The following is a 17833-nucleotide window of genomic DNA, read 5'->3' as shown; positions in this document are numbered from 1 at the left end:
ACGCTTTACGAGTCCTGTAATAATTTTCAGGTTGTTGTTTATTTAATATTTTAATTATTGTAAGTGAAGTGACATTCAGCCAAGTATGGTGACCCATACTCGGAATTCGTGCTCTGCATTTAACCCATCCAACGTGCACACACACAGCAGTGAACACACACACAGCAGTGAACACACACACACCGTGAACACACACCCGGAGCAGTGGGCAGCCATTTATGCTGCAGCGCCCGGGGAGCAGTTGGGGGTTCGGTGCCTTGCTCAAGGGCACCTCAGTCGTGGTATTGAGGGTGGAGAGAGCGCTGGACATTCACTCCCCCCACCTACAATCCCTGCCGGCCGGAGACTCGAACCCACAACCTTTGGATTACAAGTCCGACTCTCTAACCATTAGGCCACGACTTCCCACAAATTATATTGTGATATAATTGTAAATAGTACATTTATGAATAAAATATCACAATAATTAAAATATTAATTAAACAAAGGCATATAGAGTTTGTCTGTGTTTGTGACTTTAATGAAGATCAAATGACATTTAATCATGCAGAAAACTAATTCCAAAGGTAACACAAACACTGGACAGATTATGGATTTTAGGTAATGTAAGTGTATTTTCTAACGGGACAACTGTAGTCTGCATTACTGTAACATCATTATTCAACATATATCAAGGGTGATTTGAAACATAGGCCTATATCTTGAATGAATGAAATAACTGTTAGAAGTAGACTAAACTGCAGGATCATACTGATGTGCTTTTATGATTACATTATGATTACATATTATAGCGATCACCTAAAAAGAAAATAAGTCTTGAATGGCTAGCTGTAACAAGTGCGATCAGTTTAGATTTCTGAAAGAAAAAATGAAATACGCCTTGTGAAAATAGTACTAATGCAAATGAAAAAAAAAAATGAAAAAACTTAGCAGAATTCCAGTAGAAACAGTGTTGGGGAGTGACTAGTTACATGTAACAGCTTTACGTAATTTAATTAGCCTACAAAATAAATTTAACAGTAATTTGTTACAGTTACTATGAAAAAAATTGTAATTAAATTACAGTTACTTATGAAAATGTTAACAATTACAAAGGGGGTTCCATCTGAATATTTTTCACACACACACACACACACACGCATGTTGGTTTTTGTGGTTTATGGGGACTCTCCATAGGCGTAATGGTTTTTATACTGAACAAACTGTGTGTGCTATTGCCCTACACCAACCCTACACCTAAACTTAGCCCTCACAGGAGACTTTAGATTTCCAAAAAAACACCATTTATTATGTTTTTTAAGCCTTTTGAATTACGGGGACATAGGCAGTGTCCTCATAAACCACCTTCATATTGTAATACCTCTGTCATACCCATGTCATTATACAAATTTGTGTCCTCATAAACCACATAAACATGCACACACACACACACACACACAGACCCCTGCAAACAAGCCTGCACTGGTCCTTTACAGGCTGCCAGCGCAGGGCCCCTGAGAATTTGCTCATTGGCAAAATGTTGGCCCCTTAGCACTGGCCCTGCATGGGCAGCCCTCACTTAGCCTCCAGGAAGCCTAAGCGCTGTTTTATTGAAAATAATAAAGTTTGAAGTCACCGTTATGGAGGAAAGCACTTGCTTTAGTTGGGCTCTTGACCCTTGACTTCTTAACAGGGGTGTATTTAGAGCATTTTAAATGGGGGGGGGGGGGCAGTCTGGGGCACTGCCTTAAAAGAGGGTGGTCGGGGGGAGGGGTTGGATATACAATGTTAATAGGCCTATATTATAGGCTATTAATTGCACAGTGTGAGATTCATTGGTCCTCACAGAACTTTGCGAGATCGCGATGAACAAAGAGTGACAGCTTTATTGGTTATGAGCACTCTTTGCAAGCTTTCTAAGCAATCCATTTAAAATGTAGAACTTTGTTTTTTGCCCACACACACGTTGCAAAGTTTTGGGAATGACATCTGCATGTTTATGCAGGATTCGCTCTCGAAGTAGCAGCATATTGATAGCAATAGAAGGGACAAAATATGTGAAAATGTGCATTAAGAGAGCACCCCCACTTATTTCAGAAGCAGCCTTAGTGATTATTTCTGGAACCTGGTTGATATGCTTCTATAACTATATACAAAAACAACTAAATACAAATGTAGCCTATTACATAAAATAATTTAATAAATGCATGTTTACAATTTAAGCACTTAACTAAAATAAGTATTAATAAAATTAATAACTAGAGAAGGCCAATATATTCAGCTTGCTTCCATTTAGTGAGAAATGCCTACTCTTCACTTGAATTAGAAAAAAAATCAAATTCTTTTCTGGTCTTCAGTGATGCGAGGATAACGTTTGAGCATACACACAATATCTGAGTAAGACCCGAGCCAATTCATAAAAGAACAATGTAGATTTAAAAGCACACGTCCAGTTTTGTGCGAGTGAAGGAAATGCGCTTGCGAGTGGAGAGATTCGTGCTCGCGCATTACATGATCGCGTAACATTATGCGCTCTCGACATTTGTCATTTAGATCACGCTAAAATGCCTAAAATGAATAAAGAAGAGAAGAAAGCTGCCTACACATGCCAAGATACGCCAGATGCAGTTAGAAACTAAAAACAAGCCTATCGCAAGACATCTGGTAGGGGGGGCACCTGGGGTAGACACACGCCCCTGCTTCTTAACTTAAGTAATTGTGTGTTTCTGAAGCACATTTGTTAAAGCAAAAAGCAGTTGCAAGAAGAAAACCTAATTTGATGATTTAATCAACACATAGTGGCCTGATTCTCTGGTCTCGCCCAGATTTTGATCTTTAGAGTGTTATTTAAAAATAATTATTTCACTTTATAGTAGTCCTAGAACACAACTACATGAAATGTTGTTTTGTCTTAATATTTTGAACATTTTTAAGTCATTATTTAGTAAATTATTTAGATGGGATCATGTAGACTCACACAGATATCAAGATTCAGTGTATGAACCTCAACAATGGTGACAGTCAACAAAATATTCAGATCAACTCTGAACATCACAAAACAAGCTTTTCATTGACTGTCACCATTGTTGAGGTTCATACGCTGAATCTTGATATCTGTGTGAGTCTACAAGGACCTGTCCAAATAGTTTCCGCTTAGAGACTTAAAAGCATTCATAATATTAAAGCAGGACAACATTTCATGCAGTGGTGTTATAGGGCTACAATAAAATGAAATGATTAAGTCTATATAATATTCTCAGAGTTCAGTCTCTGGATGAGATCAATGAATCAGGACACTAAATTTTCAGGGCGCTGGCAGCCCTAAGTGGGCCCGTAGAGGGCCAATGCAGGCTTGTTTGTAGGGAGATTTGATTGACTTTCATAAATTGCATTAACTGCTCTAAAATATGAGACCCCAATGTATCAGGAGTTTAGGACACATGCTTATTTAATAACGGTTTTATTTTCTGTTTGGGTTTATGTGTTTGCTTTATTTTCTAAGATTGACTTTTCCCCAAGGCATTGTTAGATGACGGTGTTTCCTGGTTCCTATGCAAAGATTTCATTTCAAAAACAGTATCATAACAATATCTTATGATCTTAAATCTGCATTTAACCTCAGAACGATCTAAAAAAAAAAGAGGTGCTAAAGTCTGATTTTGTGGTGCTGTGCTTTAAATTAAATTATTATAATCTTAATTGAAGTGATGAAGGATTTGGAAAGTCTGACAGTAATCAGTGTTCAGTACTAAAGATAATCCTGCCTGTCTTAAATGTTTCGAAATGAGTAACAGTTGAAAACATTAGAAATTTAGAAAAGTAGTCAAAACAAAAGTAATCAAATGTAATCAGTTACATTAATTAAGTAACTGAAATAGTTAAAGTCAAGTCAAGTCAAGTTGCGCTTTATTATCACTCCACTACATTGTCACGGTTCACTAATTCATTGTTTCCTTCTCGTCTCGTGTTATTGTTGTTATGTGTTTATGGGTGTGTGTGTGTGTGGGGGTGACCGGGCCAATTACCGCTGATCAGCGTCTCAGCTGAGTCTTGTTGGCAGCGACAGCTGCAGCTCATCTACACACCAATATATACTCACCAGTTTCTTCCCTCCTTTGTCAGATCGTTTGTTGATGCCTTCGCGTGCTGTCTTCAGTTTCCTGTTCCGTTCTGGTGTTGTGAGTCAGAGTCCCGTTCTAGTGTTGCTGTGTTCGTCGTTCTGTGTCTGGATACTTCACTCTCCACCTACAGATCCGTCTTTTCACCACCATTCACCTGTGTAGTTCATCAAGGTCCCCGCGTCACTCATCGCCATCGGATTCCTGTTTGTGTTACACTCTCGGACTACAAATAAAACACTGTTTCACTCGCAACTTGCTTCCTCGTTATTCAGCTGTGACATACATGTGGGGACATACAGTGGAACGAAATGTCGTGCCTCGCAGGACCACGGTGCTACATAAATACAGACATACAACAACAAAAAACACTATAAACCTATACACAACTAACCTACTGACAGATTTAACTATAAGTATACTATATATAAGTATTTACCCTATACAAACTAAAAGAATAAAGGATAAAAAATACAAACTATACGAATGCTTCACATAAATATTTACCCTATACAAACTAAAAAATAGAAGATAAAAAAAACAAACAATACTAATGCTTCACAAATACTGTACATGTGCAAAGAGAGACATTTTGAGTCAAACAGCTGGTTGGGGAACAGTGCAGGATGATTTGTAGTGCATGAGCATGTAAACATACATATATTGCTGAGTCTTTTGTGGGATTGTGTACACGCAGAAGTGTGTGTAAAGTGTCTAGTGCACATAGAGGAGAGTGTGTTACTACAGGTGGTTTGTACAGGCCCAGGATTTGAGTTCAGGGCTGGGGGAAAAAGCTGTTGAGCAGTCTGGCGGAGCGGGCTCTGATGCTCCGGTACCGTCTTCCTGATGGTAGGAGCTGGAAGAGACTATGGGAGGGATGGGTGGAGTCCTTCACGATGCTGTTGGTTTTGCTGGAGCATCGTGTAAGGAAAATGTCCAGGATGGAGGGGAGAGGGGCACCACCGATGATCTTTGCAGCTGTGTTCACTGTCTGCTGGAGGGTCTTGCGGTCAGCAGCACTGCAGTTCCCGTACCAGACAGTAATGCAGCTGGTCAGCACACTCTCAATGGTGCCTCTGTAGAATGTGGTGAGGATGGGTGGAGGGAGACTTGCTCTTTTCAGCCGGCGGAGAAAGTGTAGGCGCTGTTGTGCCTTTTTGGAGAGTGACATGGTGTTGGTGGTCCAGGTGAGATCCTCTGTGATGTGCACCCCCAGGAATTTAGTGCTGCTGACTCTCTCCACAGGTGAGCTGTCGATGGTCAGTGGAGGGTGGTCAACGGAGTTTCTTCTGAAGTCCATCACAACCTCCTTTGTCTTTTCCACATTGAGGGACAGATTGTTGGTGCCACACCATTCAGCCAGCTGTGCCACTTTCTCTCTGTAGTGCGTTTCATCGTTGTTGCTGATGATACCTACCACTGTTGTGTCATCAGCAAACTTGATGATGTGGTTGGAGCTGAACTTAGCAGTGCAGTCGTGGGTCAGCAGTGTGAAGAGCAGCACCTGTGCTCAGTGTGGTAGAACTCGAGGTGTTGTGGCCGACACGGACTGACTGAGGTCTTCCGGTTACAAAGTCCAGGATCCAATTACACAGGGAATTGTTGAGGCCCAGCAGGTTTAGTTTATTTATGAGCTGTTGTGGGATTATTGTGTTGAATGCCGAGCTGAAGTCAATGAACAGCATTCTAACATAGGAGTCTTTATTTTCTAGGTGGGTAAGAGCCAGGTGGAGGGTGGAGGAAATTGCATCGTCCGTAGAGCGGTTTGGACGGTATGCAAACTGGAGCGGGTCGAGTGTGTTGGGGAGACTGGTTTTGATGTTGTGCATGACTAGCCTCTCAAAGCACTTCATCATGATTGGAGTCAGTGCTATGGGACGGTAGTCATTGAAACAGGACACAGGTGATTTCTTTGGTACCGGTATGATTGTTGTGGATTTGAGACATATGGGGATGACTGCCTGGCTCAGCGAGGTGTTGAAGATATCTGTAAGCACATCTGTCAGCTGTGCAGCACAGTCTCTCAGAACACGGCCAGGTATGTTGTCAGGACCCGCAGCCTTGCGTGGGTTGATCCTAGATAGGATCTTCCTTACGTCGGCTGGAGACAGACAGAGCGCCCAGTCGTTGGGAGGTGTGGGCAGTTTTTGTGCAGGTGTGTCATTCTGCATTTCAATTCAATTCAATTAAATTCAATTCAAGTTTATTTGTATAGCGCTTTTTACGATACAAACCGTGAATAAAAGTGGTTGAGTGCATCGGGGAGGGATGTCTCCTCATCACAGGCCTGTGGCGGGTGCTTGTAGTCAGTGATGGTCTGAATGGCTTGCCACAGGCTCCGTGTGTCTCTGCTGTCTGTGAAGTGGTTGTTGATTTTTTTGAGCATATGACCATTTTGCATTTTTTGATGCCACAGGACAGACTGGCTCTTGCTGTTTTGAGGGCTGCTTTATCTCCTGATCTGAATGCTTCATCTCTGGTCTTTAGCAGCCCACGAACCTCTGCTGTCATCCATGGCATCTGGTTTACGCTACTTATTACATTTTAGATAGGGTAACTTGTAATCTGTAAACTTTTACATGAACAATTTAACTACAAAAGCCAAATTAGACTAATCAAAATTTAAATGTTGGCTCAATAGATAGATAGCCTATGTTGATAGATTATGATAAAAATAGAGATAGATTTAGTTAAAATTCACAGTCATTAATTGAACGGGATTCTTTATTTACCCAATCCTGTTACACATACAGTGCAATCAGCAGGCAAAGCAGCACTCCCACAATCCTTTCCTCCTTTTGAGCCCTTTTCTATTTCGGTTTCTGTGGGGAAGGTGGTCGATTAGCTCATACAGAGTGAATATGCAGAAGGAAATCTCATCATACGCCGTCTTTGTGCCATTCTCAAAAAGGCAGGCAATGACAGGCACCACTGGGGCATCAGTAGACGTCAGCTCCACATAGGCCAAGTCTGAATATGCACTAGGGCCTTTATATATGATCCAAGGCCCTGACCAGCTGTCTGGATCTCGAGGCAGGAGACTGAGGTAAACACCCAGGTCACGACGGGCCTTTGAGCAGGTGGGGTGAGTATATACCACCCATGTTGGTGGAAGGAAGTTCAGTGGAGATATGCTGACTGCACCTGGGGAGAAGATGGACCTCAACTGTCTCAGAAAGTGTTGGGATTGGCTGAGCTGGTAGACTGGGGCCGGAAATCCAATCACACTGCCAGGTTATATAAGAATGGCACCCATTCTTTAGCTCAACTAGTTTATGCACCAGCTGTCAATCTTGAAAAACAGCCCCATTATCAAAGCTAACAGCCTGCACCCGGTAACCCGATACACTCCGGGGATTGCAGTACACAATGTTGACTCCATTTTCCTCATCTACTGACACCATCTGACACTCCACACGGGCGCAGATAATACCTCTCCAAAATGCCACACATTGCCATGCGTCACTATAAAAACAAAACGAGTGTGCCGAAGTCTTGCACTTCCTGCCAAAACTATTTCTGCAGTCTATATAGTAGGCCTAAGCAGGGATTATTAGCCTTCTTGATTTTAATTGGTTCCATGGCCTGGACCCACAGCAAAAGTGGCCCACTCTGCAATAAAAAAACATACACACTATGATTTAGAAATAATTTTGAAATTTCTGACATCCTGTTAAATGTTTTCTATAAAGTCTAAATCTGAAAATTAAGGCTGCCCCTTATGGAACAAAAATATATGGCAATATACTGCAAAATGTAATGCAATATATTATACATAATACATTTCCATATATTGGAAATTAGTGCTTATATTTTCAATATGCAGCAATCATGGGTAAGACTGCCGACCTGACTGCTGTCCAGAAGGCCATCATTGACACCCTCAAGCAAGAGGGTAAGACACAGAAAGAAATTTCTGAACGAATAGGCTGTTCCCAGAGTGCTGTATCAAGGCACCTCAGTGGGAAGTCTGTGGGAAGGAAAAAGTGTGGCAGAAAACGCAGCACAACGAGAAGAGGTGACCGGACCCTGAGGAAGATTGTGGAGAAGGACCGATTCCAGACCTTGGGGGACCTGCGGAAGCAGTGGACTGAGTCTGGAGTAGAAACATCCAGAGCCACCGTGTACAGGCGTGTGCAGGAAATGGGCTACAGGTGCCGCATTCCCCAGGTCAAGCCACTTTTGAACAGAGAAGCAGCACTGGACTGTTGCTCAGTGGTCCAAAGTACTTTTTTCGGATGAAAGCAAATTTTGCATGTCATTCGGAAATCAAGGTGCCAGAGTGAGAGGGAAATGCCAAAATGCCTGAAGTCCAGTGTCAAGTACCCACAGTCAGTGATGCTCTGGGGTGCCATGTCAGCTGCTGGTGTTGGTCCACTGTGTTTTATCAAGGGCAGGGTCAATGCAGCTAGCTATCAGGAGATTTTGGAGCACTTCATGCTTCCATCTGCTGAAAAGCTTTATGGAGATGAAGATTTCATTTTTCAGCACGACCTGGCACCTGCTCACAGTGCCAAAACCACTGGTAAATGGTTTACTGACCATGGTATTACTGTGCTCAATTGGCCTGCCAACTCTCCTGACCTGAACCCCATAGAGAATCTGTGGGATATTGTGAAGAGAAAGTTGAGAGACGCAAGACCCAACACTCTGGATGAGCTTAAGGCCGCTATCGAAGCATCCTGGGCCTCCATAACACCTCAGCAGTGCCACAGGCTGATTGCCTCCATGCCACGCCGCATTGAAGCAGTCATTTCTGCAAAAGGATTCCCGACCAAGTATTGAGTGCATAACTGAACATAATTATTTGAAGGTTGACTTTTCTTGTATTAAAAACACTTTTCTTTTATTGGTCGGATGAAATATGCTAATTTTTTGAGATAGGAATTTTGGGTTTTCATGAGCTGTATGCCAAAATCATCAATATTAAAACAATAAAAGGCTTGAACTACTTCAGTTGTGTTGTAATGAATCTAAAATATATGTAAGTCTAATGTTTATCAGTACATTACAGAAAATAATGAACTTTATCACAATATGCTAATTTTTTGAGAAGGACCTGTATACAGTACACATTCATTTAATGAGTTAAAGCAGATTCTAGTTCCGAGCATGCTTTGCTTCTGACTGTTATAGGAGAGCAAAAATTTCAAAATTAAGTGCTCTTTCATTTGTTTTTGCTCAATATTAATATAGATGGAGATCTGTTAGTGATTAATGTTGTATTATTTTGAAATGTAAAAGTATTTCTGGTATGTGCAAGTTTGTGGGGTTATCATTGTGCAGAAGAGTAGATCAGGATGTGGTCAGGATGATGATTGGCCAAACACTGTTAAATTATATGTTATTTTATTTAAAAAACAATGGCTGTGTACTTAATTAAATGTTTAGTGTGAGCGGGTGTGCTGATGCTCTTGAAAACAAACTATATTTTAAAATATGAAACACGTATATCATAAATGATGAGTAAATATGTTCAATAGGTTTTTACACATGCAGGTCCATATCTTATTACATGTACATCTATATATTATAAAGTATGTTATTGAATATATATTTACACATATTGTAAGTAAATATATTATCACATATTTTTCAATATATGAAAGCGGCAATTCCTTGTGTATTATTCAATATATTGTAATATATTTACACAATATATTATTCTATATAATTTCTATTATACCCTTATGTCATTTAACCCTCATGTACTGTTCAAAAACAGGTGACTTCCTGTATAGTCCGGGTCAAATTGACCCGTATTGGATTCAATGTAATTCCACAAAAAATACGACATATAAAAAAAACATACAATCAAGTACAATCAATAAACTTTTAATATCAGTACTTTTCACACTTTTCAAAGATTAAATATCTGAATTTATGATTTATAAAAATGTTTTTAACCAATATTTTTGACTGCCACTCCCCCAGACCTGTGAGATGTTTGCGATTGTAATTTTTTTAACGATAATATCTTAGTCTAAACCTAAAGTAATCTTGACAAATTATATATCATTTGAAATGTTTCGTACGCTAGCTTTCATATTTGGTGATTGTTTTTCAAAGAACGACAGAGCAATAGATAAATAGCGATAGATTCTCCATTTGTGATATGGTGCCAAAAACACTCTTATTCTATACGTATGTTTTTATGTGTTTTAGAGATAGAATTCAAATCAAATTTTAAAGTTACTGCCCAAACTATTTCTGAATAGGATGTCTACTTCATAGATATTTTTTAAATTATGGAAATAAATAGTTCAGAACACTCAAACAATAAATGGAAATCAAGAGTCCCTGTATATCATCTAGTGGAAAAGTTTGGTACTGCATCCACAAATTGTACTTAAAAGTTAAATACTTTTATAACAGTTTATTTAGTTCTAATATAACCTGTGATGTTTCACCTTTTAAAAAATACCAATCTTAAGTCTGTTCTATGAAGTATTCAAGTTTTATAACAATTTTAGCCGGAAAAGTAATTTTTATGTCTATGCTCAAAAACTGTGACTTACAGTTAAAAGGCTAAACAATTTTGTTTTCACAAACTTTGAAATTAAAAAGTTGTTAAACTCATCAAGACACTGATACTGGGAGGCACTTCAGGACTAGAGTTGAGGAGCTCTGAAATACAACAAAGGAATTTGTTGTTATTTTATGTGTATTTCAGATGCTTTTGAATGGATGCCTATGCGGGTCAAATGACCCACGAATATCACAAATGTATAATAATTTTTTTAAGTACATTTCACAACACATCAGTGTGTTGAAACTGTGTATGCATGTTCATGACCCTAAACAAGAAAAAGTAACAAAACTTCAAGAAAAACAACATGAGTTAAATAGTATTTCAGATGGATTGAAAAAATAAATGATAGCTTATTTTTATCACTTTGGCTGACAGAATATTTTTTTCTGTATTGAAATGAGTGGGGAAAAGCTACTTTTTTTTGCTTCATAGGATTGTAAAAACTAAAATAACAATATATAATCAAGAAATTTTATTATTTTGGGTCTGTAGAGTTACCTTAGAGCATTAAAATAGGCGGGTCAAATTGACATTGAACAGTACGAACGTAACAATTCTTTTTTGGACACGTCAAAAACACAAAACTTCACATGTATGTTAATGACCCTAAATGAGGAAAAGTCACAAAATGTCAAGAAAAAAGTTAACTCATATTTCCGACAACTCAAAAATCAAAACGGGTCAAATTGACCCGGAACAGTACATGAGGGTTAATATATTGATTATTCATATATTAGGAAAAATAATTTCTTTGTGTAAGGGTGATTACAGCAAAGAATAGTTGAGCCACTATGTACAGTGATTTTGTTGAATTTACTTATCCAGATATTCATTAAATAACCTACATTTGTGTTCCACAGAAGAAAGGAAGTCATATGTTTTTGGAACAACATCAGGATGAGTAAATTATGACAGAATGTTCATTTTTGGGTGGACTATGCCTTTTAATCTGGGATATGATGTGAGAGACTATTTTAGCATTGATTTTAAAATACATCACCTTTAATGGTGTCCCCTATGAGGGTCCTGGTAAGGTCTGTAACGGAGCTCCAGGTGCCCCCCTGGTCACTACTGGACACATAGCAAAGCCGTGTCATGTTCTTTCCAGTAATTAACTGGTAAGATTCAGAGGTGTGACCCAGAACAGCAATGAAAAACAAGAAGACTGTGCCAGTAAACTCATCGCAAACGGGGCAGGGATTCATTGAGCGGTAGCCCTCCAGTCGAGCTGTACTCAACACCTCCATGTCTTTCCACTGATGAGGAAACAAACATCATTTTCATGACAGATGCTGTTTTTAAATCAGGAAAAAAAAATCTCTAAGTTTATTAGTTATAATAATAATAGTGTCACCATATGTTAGAATCGGTCTTACTTCCACATAGTTTTTATAAAAAGTGCCTTTGCTCATGACCAGCAGATGTGCTTGAGCGTCTGCCGGAGTCAGTCTCTCCTCACAGAAGGCCAAGAAACAGCTGGAACGAGGTATGTAGATCAAAGCAGGTACGCGGTATGTCACTCCACTCGGCTCCTTTTGGAAAAGCACAGATTGTGCAGGGAAGTATTGAGACCCCATAGCCCGGCATAACTAAAAAACGGTTCAAGTCAGTACCCCGTATCAGTTATCATTTAAAAATCAGTGGGCACAGGCACACAAATGCAACATTTTTAAAAGAACAGTGTATCCATAAATATTTCCCCTCCATTGTAGTGTCAAGTTTAATGCCAATGATGCCAAAAAGCACTGATTGAAGAATAACAAACACGCAGAACTTCAACTTCTGTCTCCTCACTGTCAGACTGTGTCTGGTGTTTCCCCTCCTCTCGTGTCCATATTTGGCCTTCCTATTCCTGTCTTCGTTCTCTGTATCATTAGTTCATTAGTCCCCAGCCCTGTGTTTAATTACTCCGCACCTGTTTCTGTTCTTCCTAGTTGATTTCCCAGTGTTCTTAAGCCCTGTGTCTCCCTGTCTCCCATGTCCTGTATTGTTCATCATTCCCCTAGCTCCACGTTACGTGTGCTGGATTTCAATAAACCTTGTTGTTGGAATATTGCCGTGTCTCCTTGCTCCGAGAACAGCGTGACATAATACAGGACCAAAAATAGAAGTAAGCGGAACTTCTCCTCCCCCATTTTGTTTTCAGGTTTTTAAACAGTTTTTTGTTTGGTCCTGCCTTTTTTTCCTTCCACGGCGATGGAGTTCGCCGCCCGCCTCCGCGCCCTTATACTCCGCGATCTGCAGTTCGTGGAATATGCCGGGGAGTTCTGCGGGCACGCCAGGAGTACGGAGCTTCATGACCATCTGTTCTGGCTCAGGGCCTGTTTCCACTGCCCCATCGACCTCCCAGACACCACTGGATTGACCTGGAGAGAAGGAATATACCGGTGTCTGGGAGACATCCGGGCCCGAGCCGGAGCCAGCACGTCCTCGTCTGCGACTCAAATTCAAATTCAAATTTTATTTGTCACATTCATATACATACGTAGTACGTATATGAATAAGGCCATGACTCGGCCCTCGAGTCATGAATACACGCAGGTTTCAGCGTGTGAGCGCTTGGTTCTAAAATCAGTCCCCATCCCCTTTGCTTGGTAGATTTGCACGTGTCCTCAACTGCCTGCAGCTGTCACCCAGTCTGCCTCGCTGACTCTTTTTGTTTTTCTTGACTTTCCTGCCACCTCTTGTTTTGGAAAAGGCAGAGGCCACGCCCCCTTTTGCGCTAGCACTCCGGTGCTGTGGACAAGTCCAGCCCCTTCCTTCGGCAGTTGCTGCCGTGCATCACGGTGGAATTGGGCACGTGTAAAAACCTGGCACGCGACGTCGCCCTGTCCCCCAAACTCGGCGAGCGATTTCCTCAGTCAGGTCAGGTCCAGCCCCAGCAGCCCGGCACTGCACGGTATGTGAGGTGTCGAGATGGCTCGCTGGGCCCTACCACCTTGCTGAGAGCTCGCAGGGACACGAGGGATACAGATACCTCGAGCGAACCGGCAGTCTCGTGCTCGCCACGGCGGCACATATACTAAAATTGGATCGATACAGAGAAGATTAGCATGGCCCCTGCGAAAGGATGACACGCAAATCCGTGAAGCGCTCCATCTTTTTGTCGCGATGTCCGTGCCCTTCTACTCTATCGGCACCCTCGAGTCGTGAATACACGCAGGTTTCAGCGTGTGAGCGCTTGGTTCTAAAATCAGTCCCCATCCCCTTAGCTTGGTAGATTTGCACGTGTCCTCAACTGCCTGCAGCTGTCACCCAGTCTGCCTCGCTGACTCTTTTTGTTTTTCTTGACTTTCCTGCCACCTCTTGTTTTGGAAAAGGCAGAGGCCACGCCGCCTTTTGCGCAAGCACTCCAGTGCTGTGGACAAGTCCAGCCCCTTCCTTCGGCGGATGCTGCCGTGCATCACGGTGGAATTGGGCACGTGTAAAAACCTGGCACGCGACGTCGCCCTGTCCCCCAAACTCGGCGAGCGATTTCCTCAGTCAGGTCGGGTCCAGCCCCAGCAGCCCGGCACTGCACGGTATGCGAGGTGTCGAGATGGCTCGCTGGGCCCTACCGCCTTGCTGAGAGCTCGCAGGGACGCGAGGGATACAGATACCTCGAGCGGACCGGCAGTCTCGTGCTCGCCACGGCGGCACATATACTAAAATTGGATCGATACAGAGAAGATTAGCATGGCCCCTGCGAAAGGATGACACGCAAATCCGTGAAGCGCTCCATCTTTTTGTCGCGATGTCCGTGCCCCTCTACTCTATCGGCACCCTCGAGTCGTGAATACACGCAGGTTTCAGCGTGTGAGCGCTTGGTTCTAAAATCAGTCCCCATCCCCTTTGCTTGGTAGATTTGCACGTGTCCTCAACTGCCTGCAGCTGTCACCCAGTCTGAGTCGCTGACTCTTTTTGTTTTTCTTGACTTTCCTGCCGCCTCTTGTTTTGGAAAAGGCAGAGGCCACGCCGCCTTTTGCGCTAGCACTCCGGTGCTGTGGACAAGTCCAGCCCCTTCCTTCGGCGGATGCTGCCGTGCATCACGGTGGAATTGGGCACGTGTAAAAACCTGGCACGCGACGTCGCCCTGTCCCCCAAACTCGGCGAGCGATTTCCTCAGTCAGGTCGGGTCCAGCCCCAGCAGCCCGGCACTGCACGGTATGCGAGGTGTCGAGATGGCTCGCTGGGCCCTACCACCTTGCTGAGAGCTCGCAGGGACGCGAGGGATACAGATACCTCGAGCGGACCGGCAGTCTCGTGCTCGCCACGGCGGCACATATACTAAAATTGGATCGATAAAGAGAAGATTAGCATGGCCCCTGCGAAAGGATGACACGCAAATCCGTGAAGCGCTCCATCTTTTTGGTCGCGATGTCCGTGCCCCTCTACTCTATCGGCACCCTCGAGTCGTGAATACACGCAGGTTTCAGCGTGTGAGCGCTTGGTTCTAAAATCAGTCCCCATCCCCTTTGCTTGGTAGATTTGCACGTGTCCTCAACTGCCTGCAGCTGTCACCCAGTCTGCCTCGCTGACTCTTTTTGTTTTTCTTGACTTTCCTGCCGCCTCTTGTTTTGGAAAAGGCAGAGGCCACGCCCCCTTTTGCGCTAGCACTCCGGTGCTGTGGACAAGTCCAGCCCCTTCCTTCGGCGGATGCTGCCGTGCATCACGGTGGAATTGGGCACGTGTAAAAACCTGGCACGCGACGTCGCCCTGTCCCCCAAACTCGGCGAGCGATTTCCTCAGTCAGGTCGGGTCCAGCCCCAGCAGCCCGGCACTGCACGGTATGCGAGGTGTCGAGATGGCTCGCTGGGCCCTACCACCTTGCTGAGAGCTCGCAGGGTCGCGAGGGATACAGATACCTCGAGCGGACCGGCAGTCTCGTGCTCGCCACGGCGGCACATATACTAAAATTGGATCGATACAGAGAAGATTAGCATGGCCCCTGCGAAAGGATGACACGCAAATCCGTGAAGCGCTCCATCTTTTTGGTCGCGATGTCCGTGCCCCTCTACTCTATCGGCACCCTCGAGTCGTGAATACACGCAGGTTTCAGCGTGTGAGCGCTTGGTTCTAAAATCAGTCCCCATCCCCTTTGCTTGGTAGATTTGCACGTGTCCTCAACTGCCTGCAGCTGTCACCCAGTCTGCCTCGCTGACTCTTTTTGTTTTTCTTGACTTTCCTGCCGCCTCTTGTTTTGGAAAAGGCAGAGGCCACGCCCCCTTTTGCGCTAGCACTCCGGTGCTGTGGACAAGTCCAGCCCCTTCCTTCGGCGGATGCTGCCGTGCATCACGGTGGAATTGGGCACGTGTAAAAACCTGGCACGCGACGTCGCCCTGTCCCCCAAACTCGGCGAGCGATTTCCTCAGTCAGGTCGGGTCCAGCCCCAGCAGCCCGGCACTGCACGGTATGCGAGGTGTCGAGATGGCTCGCTGGGCCCTACCACCTTGCTGAGAGCTCGCAGGGACGCGAGGGATACAGATACCTCGAGCGGACCGGCAGTCTCGTGCTCGCCACGGCGGCACATATACTAAAATTGGATCGATAAAGAGAAGATTAGCATGGCCCCTGCGAAAGGATGACACGCAAATCCGTGAAGCGCTCCATCTTTTTGGTCGCGATGTCCGTGCCCCTCTACTCTATCGGCACCCTCGAGTCGTGAATACACGCAGGTTTCAGCGTGTGAGAGCTTGGTTCTAAAATCAGTCCCCATCCCCTTTGCTTGGTAGATTTGCACGTGTCCTCAACTGCCTGCAGCTGTCACCCAGTCTGCCTCGCTGACTCTTTTTGTTTTTCTTGACTTTCCTGCCGCCTCTTGTTTTGGAAAAGGCAGAGGCCACGCCCCCTTTTGCGCTAGCACTCCGGTGCTGTGGACAAGTCCAGCCCCTTCCTTCGGCGGATGCTGCCGTGCATCACGGTGGAATTGGGCACGTGTAAAAACCTGGCACGCGACGTCGCCCTGTCCCCCAAACTCGGCGAGCGATTTCCTCAGTCAGGTCGGGTCCAGCCCCAGCAGCCCGGCACTGCACGGTATGCGAGGTGTCGAGATGGCTCGCTGGGCCCTACCACCTTGCTGAGAGCTCGCAGGGACGCGAGGGATACAGATACCTCGAGCGGACCGGCAGTCTCGTGCTCGCCACGGCGGCACATATACTAAAATTGGATCGATACAGAGAAGATTAGCATGGCCCCTGCGAAAGGATGACACGCAAATCCGTGAAGCGCTCCATCTTTTTGGTCGCGATGTCCGTGCCCCTCTACTCTATCGGCACCCTCGAGTCGTGAATACACGCAGGTTTCAGCGTGTGAGCGCTTGGTTCTAAAATCAGTCCCCATCCCCTTTGCTTGGTAGATTTGCACGTGTCCTCAACTGCCTGCAGCTGTCACCCAGTCTGCCTCGCTGACTCTTTTTGTTTTTCTTGACTTTCCTGCCGCCTCTTGTTTTGGAAAAGGCAGAGGCCACGCCCCCTTTTGCGCTAGCAGTCCGGTGCTGTGGACAAGTCCAGCCCCTTCCTTCGGCGGATGCTGCCGTGCATCACGGTGGAATTGGGCACGTGTAAAAACCTGGCACGCGACGTCGCCCTGTCCCCCAAACTCGGCGAGCGATTTCCTCAGTCAGGTCGGGTCCAGCCCCAGCAGCCCGGCACTGCACGGTATGCGAGGTGTCGAGATGGCTCGCTGGGCCCTACCACCTTGCTGAGAGCTCGCAGGGACGCGAGGGATACAGATACCTCGAGCGGACCGGCAGTCTCGTGCTCGCCACGGCGGCACATACACTAAAATTGGATCGATACAGAGAAGATTAGCATGGCCCCTGCGAAAGGATGACACGCAAATCCGTGAAGCGCTCCATCTTTTTGGTCGCGATGTCCGTGCCCCTCTACTCTATCGGCACCCTCGAGTCGTGAATACACGCAGGTTTCAGCGTGTGAGCGCTTGGTTCTAAAATCAGTCCCCATCCCCTTTGCTTGGTAGATTTGCACGTGTCCTCAACTGCCTGCAGCTGTCACCCAGTCTGCCTCGCTGACTCTTTTTGTTTTTCTTGACTTTCCTGCCGCCTCTTGTTTTGGAAAAGGCAGAGGCCACGCCCCCTTTTGCGCTAGCACTCCGGTGCTGTGGACAAGTCCAGCCCCTTCCTTCGGCGGATGCTGCCGTGCATCACGGTGGAATTGGGCACGTGTAAAAACCTGGCACGCGACGTCGCCCTGTCCCCCAAACTCGG

General features: G+C 44.6%; 1 pseudogene across 1 annotated transcript; it reads right to left on the bottom strand.

Moving 5' to 3' along the window:
• Positions 1–6855: 6855 nt before the first annotated feature.
• LOC306854152 (sialidase-4-like) lies at positions 6856–12206 on the bottom strand (annotated as a pseudogene). Its single transcript has 3 exons — positions 12006–12206; positions 11630–11885; positions 6856–7709 (listed from the first exon to the last, which is right to left on the bottom strand). The product of its transcript is annotated as a sialidase-4-like (transcript).
• Positions 12207–17833: the final 5627 nt, after the last annotated feature.

This window comes from Barbus barbus (assembly GCF_936440315.1).
Source record: "Barbus barbus genome assembly, chromosome: 34".
Classification (NCBI taxonomy): domain Eukaryota; kingdom Metazoa; phylum Chordata; class Actinopteri; order Cypriniformes; family Cyprinidae; genus Barbus; species Barbus barbus.
This window is presented reverse-complemented; position numbering and strand designations above follow the sequence as displayed.